At 43.0% G+C, this 14,347-nt stretch overlaps 1 protein-coding gene across 1 annotated transcript in view; it reads right to left on the minus strand.

Moving 5' to 3' along the window:
• Positions 1-5,106: 5,106 nt before the first annotated feature.
• The window catches only part of Atox1 (antioxidant 1 copper chaperone), a 45,479-nt gene continuing 36,238 nt past the window's right edge, over positions 5,107-14,347 (minus strand). The window contains exon 4 of the mRNA XM_040272667.2: positions 5,107-5,316. The gene's annotated coding sequence lies outside the window, so the exon portion shown is untranslated. The remainder of the gene's footprint in view (positions 5,317-14,347) is intronic.

Genomic DNA, 14,347 nt, shown 5'->3' on the forward strand with positions numbered 1-14,347 from the left:
TCCCCACCCCCAATCAACGGTGCCCTTCCCAGCCCCATCCCAAGTTGGGTTATTCTCCTGATTCAGACATTTTTGTGGTGTGAAATCATCTCCGCCCTAGCCAGCTGGAGCCGGGAGCTTGCCTCAGCCCACTGCAGCTCCCGGCCCTCCCTTCCCCTGCCACGTCCACACACCCTCAGTCCTCTCCTCCAGGCACTCAGAATTTCCATTTGAGTTCCTTCCAGTTCTGCAAAGAAATGCGGACAGAGTGGCCAGGGCGAGGCAGATTCAGCTCCATCCTTTGCCCAGAGCTCCTGGTCAGCCCCCCACCCCCATCCCATGATAGGCGATTAAGGTCATCTTCATCACCAGCACAGAGAAAGAGATGGAGTCAAAGGAAGGGAGGCAGAAGCTGAAAGAGGGAGGCTGTCCGAGATCAAGAGAGACTGGAGACAAAGGTGAGGCGATAACAGGAAACAATGGCAACCAGACTCAAGCTGAAAGGGCAGTGAGACCAAAGGGCGACCAGCTGTCCTTTCAATGGTGGATTGGACCCACCCCAGGATCAACTTCTCTGGGGGATCATCTTTGTTTGACTTCACAATGGATTAAGAGAGTGACCCTGAAGTTACATGTTAACTCCCAGATTTCTGAACAGCAACACAAAACAACTCCACACCAAAGAGGCTCCACAGTGCTGTCGCCTTGTAGGACATTAACCAGTAGGCTACATTGACCCAGAGGTCTTTTCCCAGAATTCTTCCAGCACCTACCTGTACATAATCTCTCTTTGGGCCAAATTTATCATCCTGCTTATTCATCGACATGGCTTATTCTTTTGTTTGCATGAGTCATGCTATTAACCACCAAAACAACAAATTTTGATAAGAGGCAGAATTAGAACAATTCAGAGATGAAGAAAGTAAGAGACAGAGGCCGAAAGAGAAAGAATAACAGACATAAAGATGCTAAGACAAGAGCCAGGCGCAGTGGCGCTTACCTTTAAACCCAATTGCTCAGAAGGCTGAGGTAGGAGGATCACAAGTTCAAAGCCAGCTTCAGCAACTTAGGGAGACCCTGTTTCAAAATTAAAAAGGGCTCCGTGGTTTAGTGCCCCTGGGTTCAATCCCTAATACCAATAAACAAACAGAATAAAATAAAACAGAGAATCAGACACAAAGAGAAAGGGAAAGTGAGACTGTGAGAAGAGCAGAAACCACCAGAGAGAGATAAAACCATCAACGGAGAAGGGTTGGGGATGTGGCTCAGTGGTAGAGTAGGGGCTTAGCATGCACAAGCCCTGAGTTCCATTTCCCAGCACTACAGAAATAAAACAAAAAAAAAGAGTAGCAAAAGCGGAGAAAATCAGCTTTCTCTGGCAGACAGAAACAAGCTGGAGCTAAACTACAGGAGGTCACTTAAGTTTTTTTGGTACTGGGGATTGAACTCAGGCATGCTTTACCACCGAGCTACATCCCCAGTCTTTTTTATTTTATTATATTATTTTTTTTTAAATTTTGAGACAAGTCTCACTAAATTGCTGAGGATCTTGCTAAGATACCAAGACTGTCCTCCAATTTGCAATCCTTCTTCCTCAGCCTCCTTCCTCTCAAGCCTCCCAAGATTATAGGCATGCACCACAGCTCCAGGCCAGGAGGTTGTTTTTCATTGTTAGTCTCTCCAGCTACACTGGAAGGCTTTTGAAGACAGGGACAAGAATGGTTACATCTGCACTTCTAATGGCCCTAGCACAGGGTGCTGCTATCAGTTTATGTGGGAGGCTGAGACAGAGATGGAGGAAGCAGAGAAGAGGCAAACACAGATAGAGAGAGAAGCGGACATGCAGCAGGAGTCAACAGAGCCAGGACAGGACTCCTCCTCACTTTGAATCCAGAATCCCCAGGCCTGCGGATCAAAGAGATAAAAAGGACAGGAAGGCCACTCAGAAGAAACAGGGGATCTTGAGCTGGGGTTGTGGCTCAGTGTAGAGCACTTGCCTAGCTCGTGTGAGGCACTGGGTTTGACCCTTAGCACCACATAAAAATACATTAGTTAAAATAAGATTCATCCACAACTAATGTGTGTGTGTGTGTGTGTGTGTGTGTGTGTGTGTGTGTTAAAATAAATAAATTTTAAAAACAGGGGAACTGGAGATGCTGGAGATGCCAGGTGCAGCCAGAGGGATGTTGGTGTGTTCTGTTCCAGTAGAACCAAGTCCACATCTCCTGGTCCTCGGAGCCCTACTTGATGTGGCCCGGTCTACCTTGCCCCAGCTCAAACCACTTGGCCTTGCCCAACCTCACCGAGCTGTCAAGCCCTTGTTGTGCTCCCAACTTAGGGACCTGGCCCTTGCTATTCTTCTGCCTGGAATGCTCTCTCTAGGTCTTCACAGCAAAGTCATTCCCCTCCACCAATCTCAGCTCTACTAACTCAAGAGAGAAACCTTCGCCAATCACCTAGTCCGGAAGGTGCATCACCAACCCCCAACCTCCTCTCACTCTGACACCACCACGGGGTATGGCCTTCATTCCACCCATCACAAAATAAAGCTGTCTCGTGTGATGATTTATGGGCTGTTCCCCATCACCTTCTGTCCAGAGTGGAAGAGCATAGAGGGTGGGCACCTTGTCTGGTGTGGTCACAGCTACAGCCCTGGTGCCTCACACAATGCCTGCACTGATTTGACAGGAATGATTCCTCCCTGATCAAGAACTCACCAGATGGATTTTTTTTTTTTAAAGTATTAGTGATTGAAGCCCCAGGGTGATCTACCACTGAACTACAAAATTTTATTTTGAGGTAGTGTCTTGCTGCATTGCCCAAACTGACCTTGAACTTGCAATCCTCCTGCCTTAGCTTCCCAAGTTGCTGGGGATTACTGGATGTTACATTATATTTGTTTTACCAGAAAAAAAAAAAAATCACCCTGGACTGGGATGTAGCATCGATGTAGAACACTTGCTTAGCATGCACAAGGCCCTGAGTTCTATTTCCAGGACTACAATAAATAAATAAATAAATAAATATCATCCTGAATAGGTGCCAACATTAAAAAGTTAGAGGCAGGGGCTGGGGATGTGGCTCAAGCGGTAGCGTGCCTGCCTGGCATGCGTGTGGCCCGGGTTCGATCCTCACACCACATATCAACAAAGATGTTGTGTCCGCTGAAAACTAAAAAATAAATATAAAAAAAAAAGTTAGAGGCAAGTGCCTGAGCTATATCCCCAGATCTTTTTAGTTTTTATTTCAAGACAGCCTTGCTAAGTTGCCAAGGTTGGCTTCAAATTTGTGATTCTCCTGCCTCAACCTCCCAAGTGACATTTATAATCCTAAGTAACTGGGATTATAAATGTGAATCAACACACCCAGCATTAATTTGGTTTTAACCTATTGGCAAACTCAAATATTGCTATCTTTTCTAAGAGCTATATATTGATTTTTTTTTTTTTTTTTTTGGTACTTGAGATTGAACCCAGAAGTGCTCTATCACTGAGTCCATCTCCAGCCTTTTTTTACTTTTTATTTTTTAAATACTGAGACAGGATCTTACTAAATTGCTGAGGCTAGCCTCAGAATTGTAGCCTTCTTTCTCACTCTCCTGAGTCACCAGGACTACAGGTATAGGTCACTGCGCCCAGTTTATAAATTGGATTTTTTGTTGTTGTTGGTTTTTCAAAACATTACATAGTTCTTGATATATCATATTTCACACTTTGATTCACGTGGGTTATGAACTCCCATTTTTACCCTGTATACAGATTGCAGAATCACATCAGTTACACTTCCATTAATTTACATATTGCCATACTAGTGTCTGTTGTATTCTGCTGCCTTTCCTATCCTCTACTATCCCCCCTCCCCTCCCCTCCCCTCCCCTCTTCTCTCTCTACCTATATTGGATTTTTAAAATTTGCTTTTTCCCTAGGTCTGGGGGTGTATGTAGCTCAGTGGTAGAGCACTAAGGGTGAGGCCCTGGGTTCCATTCCTAGCACTGCAAAAAAAAAAAAGGACAGAAATTAATTTTTATCCTTATATTGATTATTTATATTAAAGTCCCCATCATATGCCAAACATGTGCTGTGACCATAAGGCATGAATCAGGCATGTGATGTGCCCTTGGGTGCTAAGGTTTTGCTTGTGAGAAAAGGGCACAGAACACAAAGATAAAGACACCATGGAGAGTGGCTCACCTGAGCCTTAAGACATTTTACTAAGTGAAAAGAGCAGTGGCGGAAGACCACACATTGTATGACAGCCCTCGCTGTGGTTTGACTCTATCGCCCCCCCCCCATCCATGTGTCAGGAACCTAGTCCTCAAATTCATGTGTCGATGGCGTTTGGAGGTGGGGCCTCGGAGAGGTGAACACGCCATGAGCGCTCTGCGCCCCTGAAAGGATTAATTCATCCATGGATTAACAGATTATCAAAGGAGTGGTTTGTTATAAAAGCAAGCTCTCTCTGGCATGCTGGTTCTGCCTCACCATGAGATGCCTTCTGGCACATTCTGATACACCAAGAAGGCTTCACCAGATGAAAACCAAATGTTGGTGCCATGCTCTTGAACTTTCTTCCCAACTTCTAGAGCCATAAACCAAATAAACCTCTAATATTTCTTTTCTTTTTTGCAGTGCTAGGATTGAAACCCAGCGCCTAGCACATGCTAGACAAGTGCTCTACTATTGAGTCCAACCTCTGTTCTTTATAAATCACCTGGCTTTCAGTATTTTGTTATAGCAACAGAAAAATGGAGTAAGACATCATGGATTTGAAATATCCAGAAGAGGTAAACATATGGAGACATAAAATAGTTTAATGGCTATCTAGGCCTGGGAAGATACTGTGGGCACATGGGGAATTACTATTAATGGGTATGGGTTTGCTTTGGGAGTGATAAAGAGAGAGTCTTACTATTTTGCCCAGGCTGAACTCAAGTAATTCTCCTGCCTCAATCTCCTGAGCAGCTGAGACTATAGGCATGCACCACTGCACCTGGATGATAAACATTCTAAAATTCATCATATGATAGTTGTACAACTCTGAATATATGAAACCACTGAATTGTATACTTTAATTGCTTGGGATATTAGTTTTCTGGGGATGCCATAACAAAAGGTCACAGTCGGGAAGTTTTGAATAATAGAAATTTATTTTCTCACAGTTCTAGATACTCAGAAGCCTGAGGTTAAGAAGTGGGCAAGGTTGGTTCCTCTGAGGCCTTTCTCTTGGCTTATGAATGACTACCTTCTTCCCATGGCTTCATGTGCCCCGCTTCTGCATATGTCTGTGTATAAATCTCCTCTTATCAGCACACCAGACCTCCCTGGGACTCTCTGGATCCTATGCAGAAACAGGAAATGCCAAAGCTTTTTAAAGAAACATACAAAAAGTGCTTACACTATACGCTCTTAGGAAAGCAGCTTTCAGAAACATATTCATGGTATTATAGTATAAATATATGCTATGTTTTAAAATGTTGATTGTAAAAATGTGAGGGGCCAAGAAGTTGGATGTATTTGTGTTGCAGTTAACAGTGATTATCTCTAGGCAGTTAAGATCATAGATTTCTAAAAAGGTTAAAAAAAATTAAATAAGGATACCAGTCATATTGGATTAGGGCCCACTCTAATACTCATTTTACTTCATTTTTCTTTAAAGCCAGTCTCTAAAAGATCACATTCTGAGGTACTAGATGTTAGGACTTCGATGTGAATTTTTAGAGGGACACAATTCAGCCTATAAAATATGACATGTAAATGACAACCCAATATGGCTAGTAAAGTTTTTAAAAAGAGGCCAGGGACAGTGGCCCATGCTTGCAATCCCAGCTTCTCGGGAGGCTGAGGAAGGAGGATCACAACTGTGTTAGAGGACTGCCTCAGCAACTTACCAAAACCCCCATCTCCAAATAAAATACATAAAAAGGGTGACATGGTAGGGCACCCCTGGGTTCAATAAACAGTGAGAGAGAGAAAGGGAAGGAGAGCAAGAGGGGGAGGGAAGGAAGAAGGAAGGAGGATGGAGGGGAGGAAGAAGGGCAAAGGGAAAGGAAGGCAGGCAGTACACCCAGACGCACAGCTTTCTGGGGGATTCAGGAAGGAGAACTTGCTATTCTTGAGATCTAAGGAATGAGAGAGAGGAGTAAGACCAACTTAAACCCAAGTCTGATTGTGTCAAGGTCCCTCCAGAATCCTCCTTCTGGCCAGGATACCTTTTGACCTCCTTAAACCAGCTTCTCCTGGCCTCACCAGCCCCTCCAGCCTGAATACCCACCCCTGACATTCATCCCAACCGTTCCAATATGGACCCACTTGAAATTGTTCTATCAGCTCAGTGAGGCAGGAGCCTAAGGCAGGAGGATCTCAAGTTCAAGGCCAGCTCAGCAACTCAGCAAGGCCCTAAGCAACTTAGTGAGACCCTGTCTCAAAATTAAAAAAATTAAAAGGGCTGAGGATGTGAGTCAGTGGTTAAGTGCCCTGGGTTCAATCCCCAGAACACCCCCCGCCACACAAACACCCTGCCCCAGAAAGGATGCTTGTGTCATTTGAGAGAATGGGATCATACCTAGAGATGGAAATCAAGGGTAAAGCAGTGGGGATACCTCCAATTAGGATTCCTCCTACCCCACTCCCAGTCACATAGCTTCCTGTCCCCCTACTCCTCTGAAAGAAATCTAAGCTTCTCTGAGGTTGTCTTAGCCCCTTATATGACTTGTGAGGGCCAGGTGTGACTTGAACTGAATCAGAACCTTCCAGCCCTTGAGGTCCTTCTCCAGTTTCCAGCCCAACAGACAGGCAGCAGCCAGCTTTCCTCAGCTGCCAGAGAGGCCAAAGAGGAAGAAAGTGGGCCCCATGCTCACTGGGAGGGCAGCCAGGGCCCTGGGTCCGGGGTCGGGGCAGAGCCCCATGGATCACCCTGGAGAGGAGGGATGCACTGCAGATGCTCTCAGACCCCTTGACTCCAGACCCAGGTGCAGTGGCACAGGTCTATAATCCCCCAAACTAGGGAGACTGAGACATAGGATCCCAAGTTTGAGGCCAGCCTCAACAATGTAGCAAGACCCTTAAGCAACTTCAAGGAGACCCTGTCTTGAAATAAAAACTTAAAAAGGGTTGAGAATTTAGCTCAGCAGTAAAACATCCCTGAATTCAACACCCAGTAACAAAACAAAAAAACAGAAAAATGAAACATCTGCTCATAGTAACCTCCCTGGGCTTCTCTAGAGCTTTATACTTATTAACATTGTCCTAAAGTTGCCTAGAGGCTCTGGAACAACTCGGTAGAGGAAGCCAGGGAGGGTCTGGAGGAAGGGGATCCAAACTACAGAGACAGTGGTCCTGGGCAGCATGGCCCAGACTGTCACCCCTAAAAGCTTCACCTTTTTTTTTTGCTGGGTTCTCATCACACCTACAGAATTATTTGCTTTAAACTGGGCAGCTGAGAGGCAGGCTGTAATCCCAGCTACTCCAGAGGCTGAGGCAGAAAGATGGAATGTTTGAGGCCAGCCTGGGCAATCTGGGGAAATCCTGTCTCAAGATAAAAAGGGCTGGAGTGTAGCTCAGTGGTAGAATACCCCTGGGTTCAATTCCCAGTGCTAGGGGAAAAAAAAAAAAGTATTTGCTTTATTTCAACTAATTTTTTAAAACCTAAATACATTTAACTTAAAGGAAAATTGACATCATTAAAATTGGGGGAAAAAAAAAGTGTCCCTGTCATGCTGGATATATCCAGTTTGCCCCACGTATCCACTCTCCACCTCTTCCCATGAACGCTGGCCTCATGGCCAGTATCACAGGCACACATGCCCTCTGTTTGTATTTGGGGTTGGCCACTAGGGAACATCAGGAGATTGGGTAAAGAGAGAAGAATGAAGTTGGAGTGTTTGTTCCCAACTTCTTCCCTGGGGTGGGGTTGACAACAGGCTGACTCAGTTCCTCCATCGGGGGCCCAGCTGACCCTGGGCAGCCCTCTCTAGTCCTACTAACAACTCCTCACACCCTCAGTCACCTTGCAGAGGATTAGTCCTGGCACTGCCAGCAGCCCTGTGGTTTACTCCCACAGGGCCCGTATCTTATAAATAGTCCCTTGATTGAATCCTCAGATTTCTCATTTCGAAGGTGCCATGTTTCCTGCTAGAAACTTCCCCGGTACACCTGTCATAAATAGAACGTAGTTGGGACAATAATAATAAAATCCTGCTGCTAAATTTTGATTGGATATAAAAAGGAATGAAGACGCATGACCAATATGATTCTGCAACCTGTACCCTCAGAAAAATGAGAAATTATATCCCATCTGATTCAAATGTATGATATGTCAAGGTCATTGTACTGTTATGTGTGATTAATTAAAACAAATTAAAAAGTTAAAAAAAAAAGGAAAGAAGAATGTGTATATAATGCTATAGAATGATCTCCAGGACACGTTAAGTAAAAAAAATAATAAATAAATAAAAATAAAAAATAAAAACCAAGGTGCAGAACATATTTAGAGTGAAAGGGAGGAAAAACTAAAAAACATGCACAGCAGTCCCCCCTTATCTGTGGGGCATACATTCCAAGACCCCCAGTAGTGGATGCCTAAAACCACAGAGAGTACAGAACCCTACATATCCTATGTTTTATCCTATACACATATACCCATGATATAGTTTAATTTATAAATTAGACATAGTAAAAGATTAACAGCAAAAATCAATGAAGAAACAGAACAACTATCACAATGCACTGCAATAAAATTGCCAGCATTAATATATTTTCACTGCTTGTCTTGATTTCTTCCTCTGTAAAATGTGAGAAATCTGACTAAAAGATCATTAGGAGCTGGGCTTGGTGGTGCACACCTGTAATCCAAGCGACTTGGGAGGCTGAGGTAGGAGGATTGCAAGTTCAAAGCTAGCCTCAGCAACTTAGTGGGGTCATAAGCAACTCAGTGAGACCCTTTCTTTAAATAAAATTCAAAAAAAGGTTGGGGATGTTGCTTAGTAGTTAAGTACCCCTAGGTTCAATCCCCAGTACCAAAAAATATATATATATGCTGGGGGCTGGGATGCAGCTGGACATAGTCCTCCAGGTTCATAGAACTGGTAATCTAGCTGTCATTCATCATTTCCAAGAGAGGTCTGAAAAACCGACCCTGGCCTAGTGCTACCTTTGGGAAGGAAGATGGAGCTGTTTATCCCTAGCCTTCTCTCTACTCAAATCTCAAATGTCTGGACCCTTCCTCCCTAGACCATCTGCATTTTAGAACACCTGGGGAGCACCTGCTGCCTGCCTGTGTCCTGGAAATGCAATGCTCTGATTGGCCAGACTTCAGGACACTAGAGCAGAATCGCTGTATCCCTACATAGGTGCTGAGCACAAAGGTATGGTCCTGTGGAGGAAAGCCCAGGTGCTGTTACTGAACGAAGGATCTGTGGACATTAAGGACAAAAGTCACCTGTGCCACAACTTTTCTTTTTCTTTTCTTTCTTTTTTTTTTTTTTTTTTTTTTTGTATCAGGAATTGAAGCCAAGGGCGCTTAACCACTGAGCTACATCCCCAGCCCTTTTTACGTTTTACTTTGAGACAGAGTCTCACTAATTTGCTTAGGGCCTCGCTAAATTGCGGAGGCTGGCTTTGGACTTGTGATCCTCTTGCTGGAAGGGAACAAATAGTTGAGGATAATGGGAAAACGAGATGAAGAAAATAATTCTATAAAATGAACCCACTGTATACTGACTCCCCCATGCAAAAAGCAAATTTGCCTGCAGCCCTGCCTGGCCTGAGGGAATATGTCACCTTACTCAACAAACTGAAGTAAAAGGTGAAGACTTGCCAGTCAGTGTAGGTAATGAATGATGAGGGTCAGGAAGATTAGGACTGGTTATCAAAGAAAAGACAATGTGTTGCTAACAGTTAACCTACGGAGACACTCCCAGGCTAAGATTGCTAGCAATCCACCCCCTCCTTCCTGCCCTTAGGCAAATACACAGAAAAAAAAAGAGAAGTGGGGAGGGGTTTCTGGGGCCTATCAGAGAGTAAGACACGCCCACTCCCACAGACACCCAGCCCCTTCTCTTCAGAGAAATCTGCTGTCCCAGTCTCTTTCTTAAATAAAACTGGCCTCAGTTTCTTGGGTGTTTAGTCTTCAACACCAGGGGAACAAGGGCCTGATCTCCAAGACTGGTACACTGTCTCAGCTTCTGAGTTGCCGGCCAGCCCCACTACCTTTTTAATTCACCGCAAGTACTAGAGGAAACAAGCAAACTTCCTCATTCCCAATTATGTTTCTTAGATAATTTTTTTTCTTTTTCTTTTTTTTTTTTTGAGAGAATTTTAATATTTATTTATTTTTTAGTTTTCGGCGGACACAACATCTTTGTTGGTATGTGGTGCTGAGGATCGAACCCGGACCGCACGCATGCCAGGCGAGCGCGCTACCGCTTGAGCCACATCCCCAGCCCCTCTTAGATAATTTTTAAAAATTGATTAGAGCTGGTCATGGTGGTGCATGCCTGTAAACCCAGCGGCTCAGGAGGCTGAGGCAACTTAGCGGGACCCTATCTTAAAATAAAATATGTTTTTTTAAATGGGGGATGAGCTGGGGATGTGGCTCAGTGGCTAAGCTACCATGGGTTCAATCCCCAGTACCAAAACAAAACAAACAAACAACCAAAAAAAAACTGATCATATTTCTCAACTCATCCCATCAATAGAGATTAGTCCAAAGAATAAATTGAAATGGGGATAGTCATACTTATCCCTATTATAGAGCAGTGAGAACGTTTGGGAGAGAGAATTCATGCAAAATGTTTAGCACTATGCCTGATGTAGAAAAAGAGCCACTCAAATGACAGTTATCTCACCATTTCTTGCCCATCATTCCAGTTTACTGCACCCAGAAAGCAACTTCCTGGCTTTCTCAGCTGACCCAGAGCGGGCCCTTCTAGTTGGTTCTCTACAGCTTCCTCCTTCCCATGGTCACAGAGAGAACATGGCTCAGGGCATTTAGCTAATGGTCCATGGGGTCATTCTCTGGGTGGAAGGCCCAACTACCTTTGCCAAACAAATTCTTGTTTCTGAATGTTTTTTGGAATACTAATGGCCCTAAGACACACACACCAGATGCTGGGATGGATCTGATCCATTGCTCTCTGGAAGACTTTGCCAAACTCTGCTGACACACCAGCCCTTACCTCCATTAATACTAGCCCCAGGTCTTATGTGCCTTGTTTGAACCTGCCTTAGTTCTCTGAGTCTTGCCTCCAGAACAGATCCTGGTTGTAGAGAGGCACTCCCTAGAATCTACCTACCAATTCTAAACCCTTTACCATTCAGCATTCAGGGGTTCCCTGTCCGTTGTGGTCAAGGCCAGAATGCTCAGCTCACCTCCAAGACTTTCTAGCACCTGACCTCAACTTCTTCCATGAACTTGTACACAACCTGTGCTTGATTTGTACTTTAGTGGCAACTCTTTACAAGAACACTTACACACCTTGGTTTTCTCCAAGTTAATAAATATATACTTGTTGGGGTTTTGTTTGTTTGTCTTGGTTCGAGGGATTGAACCCAGAGACACTTAACCATGGAGCCACATCTTTTCATTTTTTATTTTGAGACAGGGTCCCATTAAGTTGCTTAGGGCCTCACTAAGCTGCTGAGGCTAGTCTCAAACTTGACAATCCTTTTGCCTCAGCTTCTCAAGTTGCTGGGATTACAGGTGTGCACCACTGTGCCTGGCAAACTTGATTTTTAGGAAGGTTCTTTCCCTCTCTTTAAAGTCTATTACACATTGCGGATATTTCCAGGGATCAGGTAGATACTAAGAATTGATGAAAGAGCCCCATTTAATCCAAGAGGATGAGTTAAAGACTTTGGAGAACTGAAGACTTGTTGTCTTTACTCTAAATTTTGCATTCAAATGTACAAGGCTTAACAATCAAGTGACAGCCAAACAGGTCTGGGTCCTGCAGAAGATGATAGTCTTCAAATTCTTTGATAATGCAGCCCAATTCCAAATGAAATTAAAACAGAATTTCATTATAAAAGAGGGGAATGGAGGTAGACGGAGGTTGGATAATACAGCACAAAAACCCAGTTCCTCCTGCTATACACAGTAGGGTAACTACAATTCAAAATAACCTATTACATATTCCTTGTAAAACTTGAAATGGAACTACCATTTGACCCAGCTATTCAACTCCTCAGTTTATACCCAAAGAACTTAAAAATAGCATAGTACAGTGACACAGCCACATCAATGTTTATAGCAGCTCAATTCATAATAGCTAAACTGTGGAACCAACCTAGATGCCCTTCAGTAGATGAATGGATAAAGAAACTGTGGTATACATACAAAATGGAATACTACTCAGCATTAAAAGAGAATAAAATCACGGCATTTGCAGGTAAATGGATAGAGTTGGAGAATATGCTAAATAAAGTAAGCCAGTCCCAAAAAACCAAATGCCAAATGTTTTCTCTGATATGTGGATGATGGTCTATAATAGGGGTGGGGTGGGCGAGCAGGGGAGGAAGGGGAAGGGAGGGGGCAGGGGAATAGGAAAGATGGTGGAATAAGATGGATATATTACCCTAAGTACATGTATGAAGACATGAATAGTGTGACTCTACTTTGTGCGCAACCAAAGAAATGAAAACTTGTGTTCTATATGTGTCATATGAATTGAAATGCATTCTGCTCTCATGTATAACAAATTAGAATAAATAAATAATTTTTTTAAAAAATGACCTATTACATATTTTATGAAGAAGTAGAGAGAGGAGCTTGAAGCTTCCAAACATAAAGAAACAATAAGGAGGGAAAACCCTTAATAAACCCTCTAGCTTTGCTTGCTTTTAGTTACTTACTTTTAGTTGAGTTTAAAAACCAGGAAGTTTAGAGTCACTCAGCTGAAAAATATGTGATTCTCTCCTACTAGCTTTGCTGTAGGTAGCACCCGTGATGTGTGGGTTAGGATGATAACAGTTGCCTAGGTGACTCTTCAAGGACTTTAAGGCTGCTTTTGTCAAAATCACTGGCTCTTCACTTGGGCCTGCAGATATTTGATGAGTTCTGTTTTGACGTCAGGAGGCTGAAAAGTCCACCTCAGATCATGCTATTGGCACTGTTTTCTAATGGCACCCAAGGCAAGGCCATGAAGCTTGATGACCTCACCTACAGTCATCCTTCCCCAGGCCTTAAATCACCCTGCCTCTTTATCCTGTAAATAGCCTCAAGCCCTCTGCTCAGAGAGGTGGATTTGATAGACGGGTCTCCTGGTCTTGCTCAGCCACCTTGCCAATGAACTCTTTCTGTTCTGCAAAAGTTCTTGCAGTATTACCATATGGAGGGCAAAACGGGCCTGGTTCCATAACAAGATCTGGAGATGCTAATCACCCTGACTTAATCAGTACACATTGTATGCAGGTATTAAAATATCAAATTGTACCCTAAAATTCAGTATAACTAAAAATTAAAAGTAAAAAATAATTTATGAAGGAGTCATTTATTGATATAAATATATTTTATAAGTTGTTGAAATATTATTTCCTCTTAAAATTTTTTACTGTTTACAAATGAATATTTCTATATGTGTAAAATATACTTACACATATAATATATATGGGGTATAATATATATGGGAGTATAGCTCGGTGGAAGAGCACATACTTAGTATGTGCAAGACCCTGGATTGGCTCTACACTACAAAAAAGTACACAGACAACACACACACACACACATGCACACACACAAACACACACACCCCTAATGTAACATGTTTCTTAAATATTTTCCATAGGTTTTTAAACTCAGTTAATGAGAAGAATAAATATAGATAGTCAAAAAATTTAAAGCTGAAACTGGGGCTTGGATAACAATTACAGTCTTGAAACAGCCTTTGCTGTCAATTCATTGGATGTTACTGAGAAAATACCAAGTTACAAGTATTTAAATAGTTGTAAATAGTCACTATTTATACTCAGCTCACCTCCAAATGCAGAATGTTTTGCCATTTGATAGAATAAAGGAAAAGCTATATTACAAAATTGACTTAACCTGATAGCACAAAGGTTACAGACTGATTGACCACCTATATTTTATATTCTTTTCTCCCTCAGAAATAAAATCTTGCATTTTAACAGGATATGCGACAGAATTTTTAAAATGCATTTTCCAGTCTCCTTTGCAGATAAGTGTTACCATTTCACTAAGGGCTGGACAAAAGAATATAAGCCATAGTGTTGTGTGCAATTTCTGGGAAACATCCAGCTGACAGAATACAGTTGAGGTAGTTGGACTTTGAGCAGCAGCCATTTTGTAATGTGAGGCTTAAATCCCATGTTCAAGGTGACAGAGCAACAAAATAGAATGAGTCTATATCTCCTCT

The sequence above is a fragment of the Ictidomys tridecemlineatus genome, chromosome 1, assembly GCF_052094955.1.
Source record: "Ictidomys tridecemlineatus isolate mIctTri1 chromosome 1, mIctTri1.hap1, whole genome shotgun sequence".
In the NCBI taxonomy this organism is placed as follows: Eukaryota; Metazoa; Chordata; class Mammalia; order Rodentia; family Sciuridae; genus Ictidomys; species Ictidomys tridecemlineatus.